This window comes from Myotis brandtii, unplaced genomic scaffold (genome assembly GCF_000412655.1).
Source record: "Myotis brandtii unplaced genomic scaffold, ASM41265v1 scaffold536, whole genome shotgun sequence".
Taxonomy (NCBI): domain Eukaryota; kingdom Metazoa; phylum Chordata; class Mammalia; order Chiroptera; family Vespertilionidae; genus Myotis; species Myotis brandtii.
In genome coordinates, this window is record NW_005369967.1 from 504,582 (window position 1) to 521,560 (window position 16,979).

At 48.2% G+C, this 16,979-nt stretch overlaps 1 long non-coding RNA gene across 1 annotated transcript; it reads right to left on the bottom strand.

The window, feature by feature from the left end:
- Window positions 1-454: 454 nt before the first annotated feature.
- Window positions 455-15,241, bottom strand: LOC102254727. The gene is made up of 3 exons (XR_314257.2): window positions 15,083-15,241; window positions 2,761-2,838; window positions 455-1,242 (listed from the first exon to the last, which is right to left on the bottom strand). It is a non-coding gene; the product is annotated as an uncharacterized LOC102254727 (long non-coding RNA).
- Between the last annotated feature and the right edge of the window lie 1,738 nt (window positions 15,242-16,979).

The window sequence follows — 16,979 nt, forward strand, 5'->3', positions numbered from 1 at the left end:
AATAATTCTTCCAGGATAAAGTATGGCTCATGCTCCGATTTGGAACTATCCATTTTCCTGTTCTCTTTCATTTAAAGAGACAGTTATTCCCAATCCACTCTGTTTCCAGAGACGTTTGACTGGTTTGCATTAATTTTTCCTGCGACATGCGGAGAGAGTGACTCAGAGAATATATGCAATAATGTTCACGTTGAATTTTTAAAAATGTGATGAACCGGTGGTGGTGGATGGAGGTTGAACCTGAGAATATGAAAATAACACTGTGGCCCGGCTGGTGTAGCTCAGTGGTTGAGCATCGACCTATGAACCAGGAGGTCATGGTTTGATTCCCAGTCAGGGCATATGCCTGGGTTGGGGGCTATAGGGCATGCAGGAGGCAGCCAATCAATTATTCTCTCTCATCATTGATGTTTCTATCTCTCTGTCCCTCTCCCTTCCTCTCTGAAATCAATAAAAATATATTTAAAAAAAAAGAAAAAACAGCACAGTGATTCCGAACGATCTCCACAGACTTGGAGCAGGTCTTCCGGCACAGATGCTAGTCTGCTTCTGGGATTTGGCATAAGGTAGGTTCTTCTTAAACCCTAACCAAGGTGGTTCAGTTCTTGCAAAAACAAAAGAATGAGGTCAAGGGCACTGATGTGGCTCTTCCAAGGGCGTGGTGAAGAGAAAGTCCAACACTTAGCGAGGGGCTCAGATCAGCACCCGGTGATGCCACCCTTGGTTTAGGTTTCTGGGCAGCTTGCTTTTTAGAGGACTATGGGCATGTGGGCATTTAATAATAACCAGGTGAGGGTGTTCATGTCGGAGGTGAACCCCAGATGTTTTCAGAAGGATTAGAAAGAGATTCCCTCGCTAAGTGGGAACCGTGTCCTGCTTCGCCTCCAGGCCATATTCTCCTACAGAAAAGCAAACAGAGCCTCAGGAACCTCAGCCTCTTCAGAGGAGCACCCAGGACTGTGGATGCTTCTCAGCTTTGAATCCAATGAGCAGCCATTCATGACATCCCTCGTAAGGTGCCTTTGATCCAATGTAGCCTTGGATAATACTTAAAATCAGTGTAACTGGTACAAGGTATCTGGGCTCGGTTCACAAAAAATTCCCATTGTTTTTTTTTATGTTCCCTTTCATGTAAAAAGACATTTTTAGATCGAATTGTTTGTGAGTTCTAATAGAGCCAAACTTGATACATGTGTTGTCTTACAATAATTAGCTGATCACTTTCAAGGATGTGGAGTAAGCCTAAAAAAAAAAAGGCAAAACATTAAAAACATAATAAACCAGAAAGTAACCATAGGTGTTTAAAATACTCTCTGTAATGTGTGAAATAATTATTAGACTTTGTATTTTTTATACTTAAAAGTCTCAGCCATATCTTTTATTTCACTTCTTTACCATACCTGTGAAGTTGACAAGACATATAGCTATTTTAGAGAGAAACAAAACAAAGCCAACTAAGAAAGAAAACTAAGTAATATGTCTAGTGAAACACAGAGCCAGGGATGGAGTTTGGTGTCTCAACTATTAGACTCTGGAAGGATTTGGCAGGAATAGATTGACTGTGTGTGACTGGGCACTTTCAAAAGACTGACAAGCGATGTTGAAAAAGCTAATCCTCTGAAATATCTTAAACATCGCAGTTTTGTTAACAACATAAAGTTACACTATCCTTCAGGGAAACATCTGCTTGAGAAATAATCCACATCCCATTCAAACCGTCAGTTAACTCTGGAATTAGTAAAATAGCAGCTAATAAGATTTGATTGTTTACTGCTTCTCAGATACATAGCCAGCATCCACAATCTGAAGCCTGACATGACACGATGATCCTGTAAAATGGGTGTTTTTGGAGTCTCTCAAAGGTGTTTCTCGGTTCTGCCTCAGGTGGATAACAGTAAGAAAATAAACAGCCCCACCCACCTGTGGTTAACATCTCCCTGGAGAAAGGTGGAGGCCTGAGAGAATTTAGGTGTGGAAAAGTCCATTCCCCTCTCTCCCAAAGATGCCGTGGATGAATCTGCTGCAGACCCCAATCATGGAGCGATAAGCCACATGAGCTTATGAAACAATTACAGATCAGCACACTGCGACAGCTGTCAGCAGAGAAAACTCCAAGCCTGCTGAATAATTACGGCTTGAGCTATTGATTGGGACCACGGAAGAGTTTCATCCAAATGCTTTTAATTTGCCCAACAGAGGGAAGTGTGCTGCAGAGAGGCTGTGTCCAATAAAGGCACGTCTCCCCCTGTAATGAAAAGGGAAACTTAACAAGGTGGAGGGGGTTGCTTTTAAATCTCGCTAAGCAAAATCTATGGCCATTTGAAGGTGGTGAATGAGAGATGGAGGCCTGGCCTTAAGAAATGGCTTAAAACAGTTGGTCTGAGATGGGCTTGCACCCTGCGGGGAGACCCTGGTCTGGTCCAGGACCTTTGATTCTCACTGGCCTGAGGGTTCATGCCATGCTCCTCTGATTGATGATGGATCTCAGGCTGAAATAACAGCTGGGGGCCAAGCAGGGCTGAGGTCTCCTCTTTGGGCTCCTGCACATTTGCTACCCTACTGTGACCTCGGAATATCTTTTTATCCCAACCCTCGGCCCCCCCATCCCTGATGAGGAAGGAGAATATTATTTTATTGGAACTGGATTTAAAAATATATGATTATTAACCGAAGTACATACTTTATTCAGGTTTCCTTGGTTTTTAACTTTTTGTTAACAATGTCAAAAAGTTCCTGTATCCATGCAGGATGCCACGTTACCTCTGGTTGTCATGTCTCCTGGGCCCCTTCTGGCTGTGACAGTTTCTCAGACTTTCTTTGTTGCAGATGACCTTGACACTTTGGGGAGTAAAGGTCAGATATGTCATAGGATGCCCCCTTATTAGAATCCATTTTTCTAATGGTTAGACAAATAAAAAACACAGGATAAAGATGAGGAGGCAACCCTGGCTGGTGTTGCTCAGTGGATAGGGCATCGGCCCACGCACGGAAGGGTCTCGGGTTTGATTCCTGGTCAAGGGCACATATGTTTTTCTAATGGTTAGACAAATAAAAAGCACAGGATAAAGATGAGGAGGCAACCCTGGCTGGTGTGGCTCAGTGGATAGGGCATCGGCCCACGCACTGAAGGGTCTCGGGTTTGATTCCTGGTCAAGGGCACATACTTCCATTGGAGGTTCGATCCCCAGCCCCGGTTGGGAAAGTGTGGGAGGCAACCAGTCAATGTGTCTCTCACATCGATGTTTTCCTCTCTCTCCTTCTCCCTCTCCCTCCCTTCCAATTTCTCTAAAAATGAATGGAAATAATATCATCCAGTGAGGATTAACAACAACAAAAAAAAGGTCAGGAGGCAAAATTAGCCATGTACAACAAATGTATTATGCAATAATTCTCCTTCTCCAACCATTACCCTCCCACCCCACTCCCCTCACACACATTTGTGTCTTCCAAAGTGCCTAACACCAATTTCCAACATAGCAATAATCTAATGTTTGCAAGGATGAACAGAGTGATGGATGGATAAACGTTTTTCCCAACTGTACCATCTCTACTTTCCTCATGGAACTCTGTGTTAATATTGGTGCACTCTCATGAGGCTGGTGCTATATGGTCCCCATTTTACAAATGAAGAAGCCAAGGCTGGGGAGGCTCCGAAACTCACCATGGTGATTCAGCTCATAGCAGGTAAACCTCGGAGCCAGGGAGTCTGCCCAGACGCCTGCTCCTCCAGGCACCTCAGGTGTACTCCTGGATTCCAGAGCATGTGGTCTGGGACACAAATGCAAACTATCCTATATAATAAAAGTGTAGTATGCAAATTGTCCCCTCCACTGGGAGTTCGACTAGGGGGCGGGGCCGGCCAGGGGAAGGGAAGGAGGTCCCAGCCAGCAGCCAGCAGCCACTCTAGGGACCCTCTAGAGCACTGGGCCTCTAGTCTTCAATAAGGGGAAAAAAGGCCGGACCAGATGAGCATAATCCAGGGTTAGACCACACTGAACAAGAGCAGAGCCAGATACAGAGCAGGAGGTCAGAGGTCAGTTCCCAGGTGATTAGGAACCAGAATACAAGGCAGGTGGGGCAGAATGGCTCGGGGTGTAGGCTGAGAATGAGGCAGAGGCCAGAAGCTCCCTGCTAGCGGGTGTTGGCTGCCTGGGTCAGGGAGAGGCCACCTGGCTTGTAGGTGCTGGTAGGGCCCTGGAATGGGGAGGGGCTGGGGGTAAGTTGGGTGCTAGCTTTTATTGAAATCAGGTGCTTCTCTGCCTGCTACCCCATCCTGCAGGCTCCAGGAAGAAGCAGGAGAAGTGCCTGGGTGTGTAACTGAGTGTCCTGAAGGGAGGAGGGAGGAGGCCTGAGGGTAAAGCTTTTCCTCTCCAACCTTGTCTCTTTCCAGCTTCCTCCTGGCTGCAGGGCCCACAGTGACAATGCTAATCACGAGGAGCAGTCCCTGCCAAACCAGACTTCCGCGCCACAGCCCTACTCGGTCTATTTTCAGATCTTATGTGCTTTAAAATAGCCTTGTCGGCAGGTGCCCAAACCCAGCAGACCTGAAAATTGCTTACCAGGATGGACAAGCTGAAGGACACTGGCCTCCTGAACTGACCCAGTGCTGCACCCCCCTCTCACTTTCTCACCTCTCCCAGACACACATCTAGGCACAGAGACCCCCCAAAACGTCCCCAGTAACACCAACCCCTGTGACAATTCTATAAGCTGATAGAAAGAGTCCTCATGGTCTGGCAAAAAAAGAAAACTCCATTTCCGTCATCCAGATGCTGAAATGAACTGGTGGTGCTCAGGGCCTGACCACATTGAATTTGGATGCACACTGCAGTTTGGAGGCAGGTGCGGGGGAGGGGAATGAGACTCGGGAGGGAGGCGGGATAGCAGCCCAGCATCCATTTTCACCCCCCTCTGCTCTGTTCCTGTTCCCCATTGGCCCCTAAGAATCTTCAGGAGCCCAGGAGAGGCAGCCTCAGGGTGTTCATACCAGGAGATGTCTCACTGCACGTGAGGTCCCAGTCCGAACTGGCTGCTTCTACTATTCATGCAACCAACAAGCCGTACAGAGGCCTCCGACACTGTGCATGCTTTGGGCATACAGAAATACATAAAATAAATAAAACACGGTCTCTGCCTTCAAGGAGAGTCAGGAAAACACAAGATTCCATCAACACACATAGTAGGGCACCTACGGCCTTAGGAGGTTAAGGAAGGCTCTCTGGAGGAGGTGACCTTGAAGCTGAGACAGGGAGGAAGAATGTGAGATAGCAGCCAAGTGACAGCATGATGAGTAGGGAGAGGATGCTCCCCGCAGGGGGGAGGGCATATGCAGAGGCCCAGAGGGGAGAGAGAGCCAGCGGTGTCTGGGAGATCACAGGAGGTTCAGCATGCCTGGAGTGGAAAATGCCAGGGGGGTGGGCACCAGCAGGCTGGAAAGCAAGGCGGGCCCAGAGGCTGCCTTTCAAGTAGCTAGTGCTTGAGGAGTTTGGGTTTCAGGAGAGCAGGCTTTGTTTTGTTGACTACTGTATCCCCCCAGCTAAATGGGCAACTAGCAGAGGGTAGATGCTCAGTATGTGTTTGTGGTTGAATAAGAGGTGAGCATTGAAAGATTTTATGCAGGAACAAGATCGGACCAGCTCAGCATTTTAGAATCACCCCCTGGGCTGCAATGCAGAGAATGGATTTCAGGGCAATGATGCTGGGGCAGGAGGGGGGAATGACAGAGGCCCTAACCACAGATGGCAGTGGGGGTGGAGACACAGGACTTGGGGATTGGTTGAAGGAGGTGGTGGGAAGGAAAAGCCCAGATGAAGGGCCTCAGGTGTAACTTCCTTTGTGAGCACTGGGCAGACCGCAGCCCCGAGGCCGGGCAGCCCCCACGGGCCATCAGTGTGCGCTCAGCTCAGAGGCTGGGCTCCACTGTGTCGTTCAATTCCCTTTTCTGCAAAATGGAGCTACTCCTGCTCACCTTGCAGGGAGAGCTTAGAGATGGTGCAAAGTGCATGCTGGTGTAAGACCTCCAGTGTTACCTGAGCTGGATCCTGAAGGACAGGTGCCCTTCCAGCAGCAGGGGGCGGGGCCAGGGGAGGACATGCCAGGTGGAAGGAATGGGATGAACAAAACATGTCTTCGTGGGAAAGATAAAGCAAATGTGCAAGCGGAGTGAGAGGATAAGGAGGACCTTACACACGCTCCGCTTCTCCCCCTACTGTGCTCCCTCGTGCACCTCTGACATCCACCAGGTCCCTCGCCCATCTCCCCACTGCCAGCATTTTGCTGTGCACTCCATTCTCCACATTGTAGCAGGAGATCGTGTATAGTTTGGACTTGACTCAGCAGCACGAGGAGCCATGACAGTTTGGAGCAGGGGAGTCGCAGGGTGGTGGTGGTGGTGGGGTACTGTGCGTTAGTTGTGCTGCCCAGACAGCAAGGCTATGGAGGGTGGGGTCACGGTGCAGTTTCAGCAGCATATCCACCTTGTCTGGGCAGGTTGCCAGGGTTCCCTGCCACCTACAGGTATAGCCAGGCCCACTCCTATGTTCTGCGAAGCTCCTCAGAATGTGCCCCTGCTGCCTGCCTCATCTGCCCCCAGTCTGCCTCACATCACTCCTGATCCCCGTTGTGTGTGTCAGATTTCTCCTCCCTTCCCCCTGAGTGCCCTGAATGACGGGCGAGACAGAGCAAGACCCCTTGATCCCTGTCTGTGGCAGAAGACAGCACCCCATACGCACAATCATTCTTTGAGGGTTAAAGCTTCATCTTAAATACTGGGGTGGGCAACTGTAGGGTTACAGTTCTGAGTACATGAAACCGTTTATTCTTATATCACTTACTTGTTAAGTATTGTATTACTTATTTGTATTATTTGTTTTCTTATTGTTATTTCATATTGTTATTATTGTGTAATGACGGCTGGCAATGTGAGCACTAACGAGTTGGACATAAGTGCACTGTGCCATTGTGTCATTCTCTTGAGTTAATAAAGCTGTTGTAACAATCAGAACCTGCATGTCTTTTTCCAGACAAACAACTGGGAACCTGCTTTTGCCCACCACCCCTGTATTTGTGCCCATCTTGCCTTCTATTGCATAACATTCGTGCTTATTTTAATTTTATTTTTAATTTAATTTTTAAAAAATATTTTTATTGATTTCAGAGAGGAAGGAAGGAAGAGGGAGAGGGAAAGAGAGATAGAAACATCAACGATGAGAAAGAATCTTTGATTGGCTGCCTCCTGCATGCCCAACACTGGGGATCAAGCCAGCAACCTAGGCATACGCCCTGACTGGGAATTGAACCGTGACCTCTTGGTCCATAGATCAGATGCTCAGCCCCTGAGCCACGCGGGCCAGGTGTAATTTTTAAGAATGCCTTTAATTTCCTATTATCTAGCTTATTTTACACAACTTTTTAAGCAAAATGAACATCCTTGGGAGATGCACCAAACTTCTGTGGCTTTGAGCCTTGACCCACAGCAGTGGGCTCCCAAGCACGTGGGCATCCACTGCCTTATTCTTTCACTGTGTCCTTTTGCTTAAGGTTTCTCCAGCTTCAGGTGCCATTCCCTGGAGAACTCCTACTTACATTTCAAGACCCAAATGTTACCTGTTAATTTAAAAGTAGTCAATTTATTAATTTCATAACTAACAAGTTTATGAGAGGTTTTCCTGCTACCCTGTCTGGCAGAACACACACAGCCTTCACTGTATTCCTGTAAACTTTGTGATGCCTCCATCAAAGTGCTTATCCCATCGGGTTAGAACAGAGTTTTGACGTGTCAGCTCTACTCCTTTTGTGAAGGCAAAAGCGAAAGAGGATCATGTGAGTACCTGGGAGCTTACTATAGAGCCTGGCACACAGTAGGAGCTGTTATGAACAGGAAGAAGTCCCGGAAGGCTTTTGACTGGTGTGTGAAGTTTAACTCGGACAGCGGTGGGACTCCCAGGACCTCCATGGCTCCCCACGGCAGACTCACCGGGATGGCTTGAGAGGGATGTCCTCACTCACTGCAGGGGGACTGCGTTTCCCAGAGGCAGCAGGACCTCCCCCTCTTCCTAATTAGACACGCCTTGTGCCAGTCCACACCAAAGCCATAACCCGGCGGAAGGCGTGTCTTTAAAGTACAGAAAGAGCAATATCTGGTTGAGATGCTGTCCCCAGTCCAGGGCGGACGGGGCTCTCTGGCAATCTCACCGGCATCCACGCGGAGATCTCTCAGCCTGCAGACCTGCTCTGCCCGGGAGAAGCAGAGACGTCAGCTGCACCCCTCCCGAACCGGCCCAGGGACCCCCACTCAGGCCTGGCCTCCTTTCCCTTTCTCACAGGAGTTCCGCAAACCTGGGATCTCAAGGCCTCGGAAAGCACGCTCCTGGCCTCCCCGGCTGGCAACAGTTGTGAATAGAGGCCGTTTGATTCTGCCACAACTTCAAGGTCTGGGTTTGACCTTGATGGGATTTACTGACCCAGGTTATCCACTCGTGAACCTCTAAAGCCGGTAGAGTGTGTTTTGACACCCGTGCCTCTGCCCATTTCTGATGGCTCCCGCCCTGGGAGCAGGACAGTCTTCTCTGTGCCTTCTATTTGCCTGTCGTGCAGCTGCAGGGGACAAACATAGTCTCTTCCCGTAAGCAGGCTGCTGAGACTCAGAGCACAAAGAGTTGTTTTAGCCATAGCCGTGAAACGGTAGGAATCTCTGCCCCCAAAAGAGGACATAGATCAATGTGTACTTAAAGAATAAATACCAAACTTCTCCGGAAAAACAAAATGTGATATTTAATTATCAAAGCCAGTGTTAGTCATCACAGGGGGACTCAGTGCCTGATGCTCTTAACTGGGCACCTGCTGGTATCCTTGCTAGGTTACATCCGGGCCTCGGTTAGTGGCTGATGCCTGCATCCTTCGCCCCCGTGTGGCATCCTCTTCCTGTCTGACCCCAGCTGCTTGCCTCCCTCCTCCTCCCCATCCTTTCCTGGCAGTTGCATCTGACACTATATCATCATTTACATATGGATGAGGCAGAGAGAACAGGAGGCAACAAGAAAGCCTCATTTTCAAGACATATATCCCTTCTTGCTTGAACCATTAGAACAGGCTCCAAGCCACCTCCCTGGCTCTGCTTCTGTCCCTTTTCATCCTCCACACGGCTGCTGCTCCAGCTAGCTGTCTGCCGTGTAAATCTGACCCTGCCTGATGCTGGCAGCGCGAAGCGTCCTCAAGGTCCCATGCAAGGCCTGCAGGATGTAACCCTGCCTCTCGCACCTGTGACCTAATCCGCCATCAAAAAGTATGACTTGGGCTTGCTCCATGGACCCAGGCTCCTGACACTACGTCACCTTCAGTTTCCCTCGGACCCGGCCTTGCAAAAGAACTAAGATCTGAGTTGAAAAGTAAATAAAGGAGAAGGGAAAAGAGAAAATCTGCTGAGAAAGGATGTGCAATGGGAGGTGAGGGAGGGAAAGAACATTTTTCTTCCTTCTCTGCTTCCCAGGCTGCACCGGGTTGGTGACAGCAGCGGCAGGAGCAGCAGAATTAGGAATGCTGGGGAAATGTGCTGCTTTTTTTTGCTCAGAAACGTTTTTATGCGAGAATAAAATGCACTCAGAAACATGCATAAATCATAAGTGTGCAGAGAACGTCCATAAACCGAACACACCCATGTAGGCGGCACCCAGACGAAGAAACAGAACGTGACTCAGGCTGCTCCAGGGCCTCCTGGTGGTCACTACCCTTGCAGCAAGGTGACTCTGCTGACTTCTAACACCCGAGAGCTATGTTGTCTGTTTTGAACTTAATGTAAGCCCACAGGGTGTATTCTTTTGTGTCCAGCTTCCTCTGTTCAGCATTATATTGATAAGATTCAACCACGTCCTTGCTGTTGGCTCATTTTCGTTGCTGTATAATATTCCCTGTGTGACTACACCATTCTTTATCTAGTCTATTGCTGATGGGCGTTGGGGCAATTTCCAGTTTGGGGCTGTTATAAAACACTGTTATGAGCATTCTAGTCCATGTCTTTCGGTGAACACCTATGTGTGTATGGTGGGTATATACCTCGGGTAGCATTACTGGGCCATGGGAATTGGCTACATTCAGCTTTCGTAGGTACTGTCCAATGGTTTTCCCACATGAATGAATTGAACTAGTTAATCGAGTGTGAGACGTCTAGGGGCTCCACATCCTCTGGTGTGGCCAGTCTCCTTCCTTTCAGCCCTTCTCATAGGTGTGTGCTGGCATCTCAGGTGGTTTTCATTAGCTTTTCCCCTGATACTACCCAGGTTGAGTACCTCTTCATTTGCTTATGGGTCATTTAGATATTCTCTTTTGTGAAGTGCCTATTCAGTATAGTTCCTGTTTGTCTGTGAGTTGTCTGTCTTTTTCTTACGGATTTATAGGAGAAGCTGTGTCTCTTTTAGTTACTCAGTCTCCACTTTGTCCCTCTTCTATCCATTGAGGGTAATTCGATTTAGCAAATCTTAAGGGAGTGTTATTGGCATGACTATGTTAAGTGCATTGGGATGCCAAGAGCTGTGGCCCCCAAACTCACTCTTTGCCCTCAAGCTTGTATCCTCGGATTTTGGAATCTAGTCCTTAGGCTCCTGTGCTGGCAGGAATTCTTAGCAGGGCCTTGGCCTCCTCCTCACGCTCCCATCCTACCCACATCAAGGCGTGGCCTGGTGGGCCAGGAGTTAGGTTGAATTTCAAGAAGTTCAGTGGTTAGCTCTTCTGCAGGTTTCTGGAAAAGGAAGAGGGCGAGAAGATGCTGCAGTTTGAGGCGGATGAGGCATTACTGACTCTGCCCAGCCTCATGGGTCCTCGGCAGCTGCACTGCTGAGCAGTCTGGCTACGGCTCTCCTTCCCCAGGAATGGACAGCAACACACTAAGTAGCAACAAATTGATATTGATGCTGCCTTGCTTCATGCCTGCCAGCGATAGCTATCACTTTCCTTCGGAAAACATGAGCTTCCCATAGGGCTACATTCAGCTTTCGTAGGTACTGTCCAATGGTTTTCCCACATGAATGAATTGAACTAGTTAATCGAGTGTGAGACGTCTAGGGGCTCCACATCCTCTGGTGTGGTCAGTCTCCTTCCTTTCAGCCCTTCTCATGGGTGCGTGCTGGCATCTCAGGTGGTTTTCATTAGCCTTTCCCCTGATACTACCCAGGTTGAGTACCTCTTCATTTGCTTATGGGTCATTTAGATATTCTCTTTTGTGAAGTGCCTATTCAGTATAGTTCCTGTTTGTCTGTGAGTTGTCTGTCTTTTTCTTACGGATTTATAGGAGAAGCTGTGTCTCTTTTAGTTACTCAGTCTCCACTTTGTCCCTCTTCTATCCATTGAGGGTAATTCGATTTAGCAAATCTTAAGGGAGTGTTATTGGCATGACTATGTTAAGTGCATTGGGATGCCAAGAGCTGTGGCCCCCAAACTCACTCTTTGCCCTCAAGCTTGTATCCTCGGATTTTGGAATCTAGTCCTTAGGCTCCTGTGCTGGCAGGAATTCTTAGCAGGGCCTTGGCCTCCTCCTCACGCTCCCATCCTACCCACATCAAGGCGTGGCCTGGTGGGCCAGGAGTTAGGTTGAATTTCGGGAAGTTCAGTGGTTAGCTCATCTTCAGGTTTCTGGAAAAGGAACAGGAAAGAGGATGCTGCAGTTTGAGGCAGATGAGGCATTACTGACTCTGCCCAGTCTCATGGGTCCTCGGCAGCTGCACTGCTGAGCAGTCTGGCTACGGCTCTCCTTCCCCAGGAATGGACAGCAACACACTAAGTAGCAACAAATTGATATTGATGCTGCCTTGCTTCATGCCTGCCAGCGATAGCTATCACTTTCCTTCGGAAAACATGAGCTTCCCATAGGACACCTGTTTCGGAATCCTATCGATACGTCTGAACTGAAGGCTTCTATCTCTATAGACTCCTAATGTTTCTGGACACAGACATGCTGACCACTGGGAAGAAAATTCTTTATGGAAACAGGGAGAGCTTGTATGGATCTCATCCTGATATTCTTCTGAAAGATATTGTGCTACAATGATCCACAAACTATGCTCAAGAGACCTGGGTCCTGACCAACCACCCGATCAGGTCGCTGTGTGACTTCAGGCAAGTTGCTTACTTTCTCTGATCACTTCTCACTCTGTTCATCTGTCGAATGGAAACCCTAATCCCTGCCATACCTTCTTTGTCAGGTTCCTGGAAAATAAAAATCAGGTGATATATATGAAAAAGGATTTTGAAAAATTTTAAATGCTCCATAAAGGAAAGTATGCCACACACCTGATTCTGTTCCAGGACTTCTTTCAACCACCACTTTCCATTTTGCTTGTGTAGTTGGTTCTCAGACCGGCCGGTGACCCTTGGCTGGGAACTCTTTCATGTAAAGGGTAGCTCTTTGGTCTAGATAAACTCTTGTACTTTGGCATTTCACTGCACGGCTACTTCCTCTGTGACCTTTTTCTTCCTTTGTTTTTCCCCAGGATCCAGCAGACCTTTTGTCACCTGGGCAGGATCTGCATGGGCAGCCTCTGGGCCACACCAGGGATTCTAATTTCCTCACAGCTTTGTTAGCATTTCACACAGTTACAGGTCAAAACACAAGGTTATTTACTGGGAGTGAGAAATGTCACGAATATGAATTATGGGAGCCGCACAATTTCCCTGCAGGTAGGTATTTGGAACAGCACAGGGCACCCACATCCTGGAGAGCTGAGCACAGGCACCGACTTCCCGGCTCCCGAGCCCCACGTGCCTAACAAAGGCCCAAGGGAGGCCACCACCAGGCTGGGAAGAGTCACTGCGTGTGAGATTTGTTTCAGGAGCTCTCCCTTCACTGGCTGCCATCTTGTTAAAGAAAATTCTGGAAGGTTCAGAATCTGTTTCCTAACCAAGAAGGGAGGTGAATGAAGACACTTGTTCACTCACTCAGGTGTCACTCATTCGTCTTGTTACTCACTCCTGCAATGGTGAGGCCTACCCTGCAGATACTAGTGGGAGTGAGGTACATAGTTGTGCATGTGTTTCGGCTTTTCCCCTGCTGCTTCGTCTTTTTGTCGCACAGGTAGCAGGCAAGGGTAAGGGAGGCCCTGATAAGGAGGGGCCCACAGTGCTAAAGGGAAAAGGAAGCTTTCGGCAACTGTCGGAAATAGAGATTTAGGAAACGGCCCAGCCCCTTCATTGGGCTTCTGTGACACTCCCCTCCCCGTGTTCTCCTCCATGGCTCTCTTCTTCTAAATGGGAGGGTCTGCCTACCCCCTCCCTCCCCCGCATTCCCCCCACCCCTTCACCCCTCACTCACTGCACCTTTCTCAGGTGTGGACTCTGCCTGAATCTTCTTCCCTTTACATCTCAGACCAAACATCACTACTCAGATGTGCCTTGCCTCCCAATTTATCTCCATCTTATTCTTATCTCATAGAGCCATTTATGTGTATGTGAGTCAGTGTACTGTCTCCTGTATAAGCCCCATGAAGACAGGGATTAATTAGCCTTCTTTTTTGTAACATATGTATTTCTCAGTACCTAGCACATACCAGGAACTTGATCAATAAATATTTGTTTAATAAATAAATGTTCAAACTATACAAGGTCAGATATTTAAATTGCAAAACAGAAATTCTATCTATTCTTTGAGAGCATAAACATTGTCATTTAAAAAACTGACCCAGCAAAGAGTGACGAAGGGCCCGAGCTTCAGAGGCCCTTGGGGCAGGGAGTCCACAGGACCAAGGGGACAGGCCTGGCCAGAGCTCCCACCACCACCAGAGAGGCCGGATGTAGCCGATAAATATACATGACACACAGTTAAATTTGAATTTCAGAGAAACAACCACTCGTATTTTCAGTATATCCTATGAAATGTTTGGGACATGCTTAAACTAAAACATTATTCACTGCTTCTCTGGAACTGAAATTTGACAGGATGTTTTGTATTTTATTTGGCAACTCTAGCGCCAGCTTCTAGACCAGATGTAGGCAAACCGTGGCCTGTGGACCAAGTCTGACTTGTTGTCTATTTTCTTAAATAAAACTCTATTGGAACAGAGCCACACCCATTCAGTTACGTACTCTCTACGGCTGCTCATGAGATGCAACGGCAAAGGTGAACAGTTGTGACGGAGACCACATTGCCCACAAAACCTGAAATATTTATTGTCTGACCTTTGACAGGAAAGTCTGCTGAGCTCTGTTCCAGACCGTTCTGTGCCTGCCCTGGGCCTCACTAGTGCCTGCTCAGCGATCCTGAGAGCCCTCCAGAGCACGCAGGTGCCTCTCCTCTGGCCTGGCCTGAGGGTGTCCCGAGGCTGTGGAGTACAGGAGTGTGAGCGGAGTTTGGGAGCTCATGGGGAAGGCCGTCACAGTGAAGGGTGAAGCTGAAGGAGGGAGGCTGGACACCGGCCTTCCATAAACCACCCTCTTTCTGCCCAGAACTGTGAGGACCTCAGAGTTCTAAATCTGCTCACTAGGAAGAGAGAAAACATTTCATTTACTATGTGTATTAGATTGACTTCACTGATAAATCACTAAACCGGGAGCAGGGGACCTCCCTTGGCACTCTTACCTGGACCACTCAAATGTCACTTCTGTTTAAAACAATCAAGGCAAAGAAATGTCACCCCTAGTGCCATCTTGTGGTGAGATCTACTATTACCACATCCAAGCAATCGGACTGGGTTCAGGAGCTTAGGAAGTCTGCTATACCTATAACAAGCAAAGTTCAAACTTATACCACTGAACCATTGACATGTTCCCAAATGCTTTACGAGACACTTGGGAGATATTAATGATATTCAGCATAATTTTCTTCAAAATTAGCAATTTATGGTGGCCCATAATAACTTCTCATATTTGTAGAGTGCTTTACCGTTTACAAAGCCTGTTGACGCACGTTTTCATAGCTGAACCTCACAACCACACTGTGGGCTCCACTGAAAATGGAGATTCTTAATGTCCACGACTTGCCCCAGCCTGTCCAGCAAGTCCAATGCTCTTAGCATCCTGCTGGAGCCACCGTGCCATTACCCAGAATGGGGGCGAGGCAGAATTTCCATTTTTCTAACCATGAAGAGGACAGAGGGGTTACCTTTCAGCAAACTGGATCCTTGATGCCCACCTCCTCGTAGTGTTTCCAGGCCGAGGGCAGTGAGAGAGGGTTTCTGAAAGGGCATGGTCATCCTTCAGTCCCAGAGATTTGTGATGATTTCTTATTTTCCACAACAAAGGGCAGTTAGCAGGAGTTGGCTCTCTGACATGTCATTGTTCGCAAACAGCGTTGAAAAGCCCCATTCTCTGCTCTGCAGGCAGCAGCCCACAGGAGTTGCCACAGGACTTTGACCTTGAGGCAGGGCTCATCGGGGTTAACCCTCATGCTGCCTCCACCCAGCAGAGCCAGGGAGATCCCAGGTGCCCAGAAGACTTTTCATTCCTGCCTGTGGGAAATCGGAGTCTCATCGGCAGCGGTGAGCCAGGGGTTTCGCCATCCGTGGGGCTGACACACACAGCCGAATTTCACATCACAGCTGGAAATACATGGAGGGAACTCAGGGAACGAGACAAGGAGCTGGAAGCAGCACTTTTGTTAAATCATACTTTTAAAAAAGATCAATAGATGCTCCAAAGCAGTCCACCGAGGGGGGTTTTGTGTGGTTTGATGAAAACAGTTTTGCTTCTCGCCTCTGGGAGAGCCAATGTGGACTTCCCAAGAGGTGCTTTTCCGACTTTTTGATGGCGCATAATGCGATTGGTGGAAAAGTAAGTTTACTTTGCCTTTCATTGTGGGCTTCTGGGTTATGCAGGGAGCTGGGGGACCAGGTTTATCAGATCCAGGCTTGCCTGCCAAGTTCCGGATTCATGCATTTATTCATGCATTCAATATATGTTTTTTGAGTCCCATCTATGCCTTAGACACTGCTCGGTAACCAATTAATAAGACCTGACCATGCCCACGTGGCAGGCATAGGCTCTTGCTGTTGGAGACTCAAGTTGCAGGGGGTGGGAGGGGCGGGCAGGGAAGGCTTTCCAGGGGAGACACTTGAGTTAGATTTTGAAGGACCAGTGCCAGTTAGCAAGACAGATGAGGGCGAAGGAAGGGAGCTCAGGCTGGCTGACACCAAGGCCCACATGCTAAACTGCAGGCTTCATGGCCTCCAGAGACCTGTTTGGACAAAGAGCATCTCAACAAGGATGCTCACCAAGAGCTGCTCCATTCCTAAAGCCCCAGGCTCCTCGAATAATACCAAGACTGTGGTTTACACAGATGGCAAAGGAGAGGGCAGGGAGGCAAAACAGAAACTGAGGCTTGTCGGCAAACAGAAGCAACCCTGAGTCTGCATGTCCCACTGATCCTGGCCAGCAGAGGGCAGTGCATGGCTCTTTGAGGAACCCTTAGATTACATCCTTGGGGTAGGAAGGTCCCTAATGGTAAAGTGAGCCAAGTCCCCTCCCCAGAAGGTTACACCTCCTGGTTATATCTTCACAGTACTTATTGCTTTCTGAAATGTTATTGTTCATTTGTTTTATGTTCTCATTTATTATCTCTAGGAAACTCCATGAGCAAAGGCCTTCCTTGTCTGTCCTGTCCTCTGCTATATCCCAGGTGCCTCCATTAGCAGCCAGCATGTAATATTTTAAATGTAGCAATAAATATTAAAAAAAGAAGTTAAGATTGTGTGAATTTGTGTGGCACTAAGAAATGGGCATTGCAGGAAAACTAAGACCTATGTGTTGCTTTTTGCCCCTGAAAAATTATCTTGACATATGGCTTAGTCCATGTTTGCAAGATTGACAGCGAGGAGCATGGGAAACCACAGGAGAGCTTCCTTGTTGGCAAAATAGACGCCCTTTTGTACTGTGGGCTGAGCACAGCTGTCAATGCCTGGCCAGGAGGCCAAGGTCAAGGACCTGAGCCTCGTCCTGTGACACGAGGGGCTGGAAGGCAGAGTGGTAACATGAGATACCTCGCCCATGGAGGCCATGCCAAG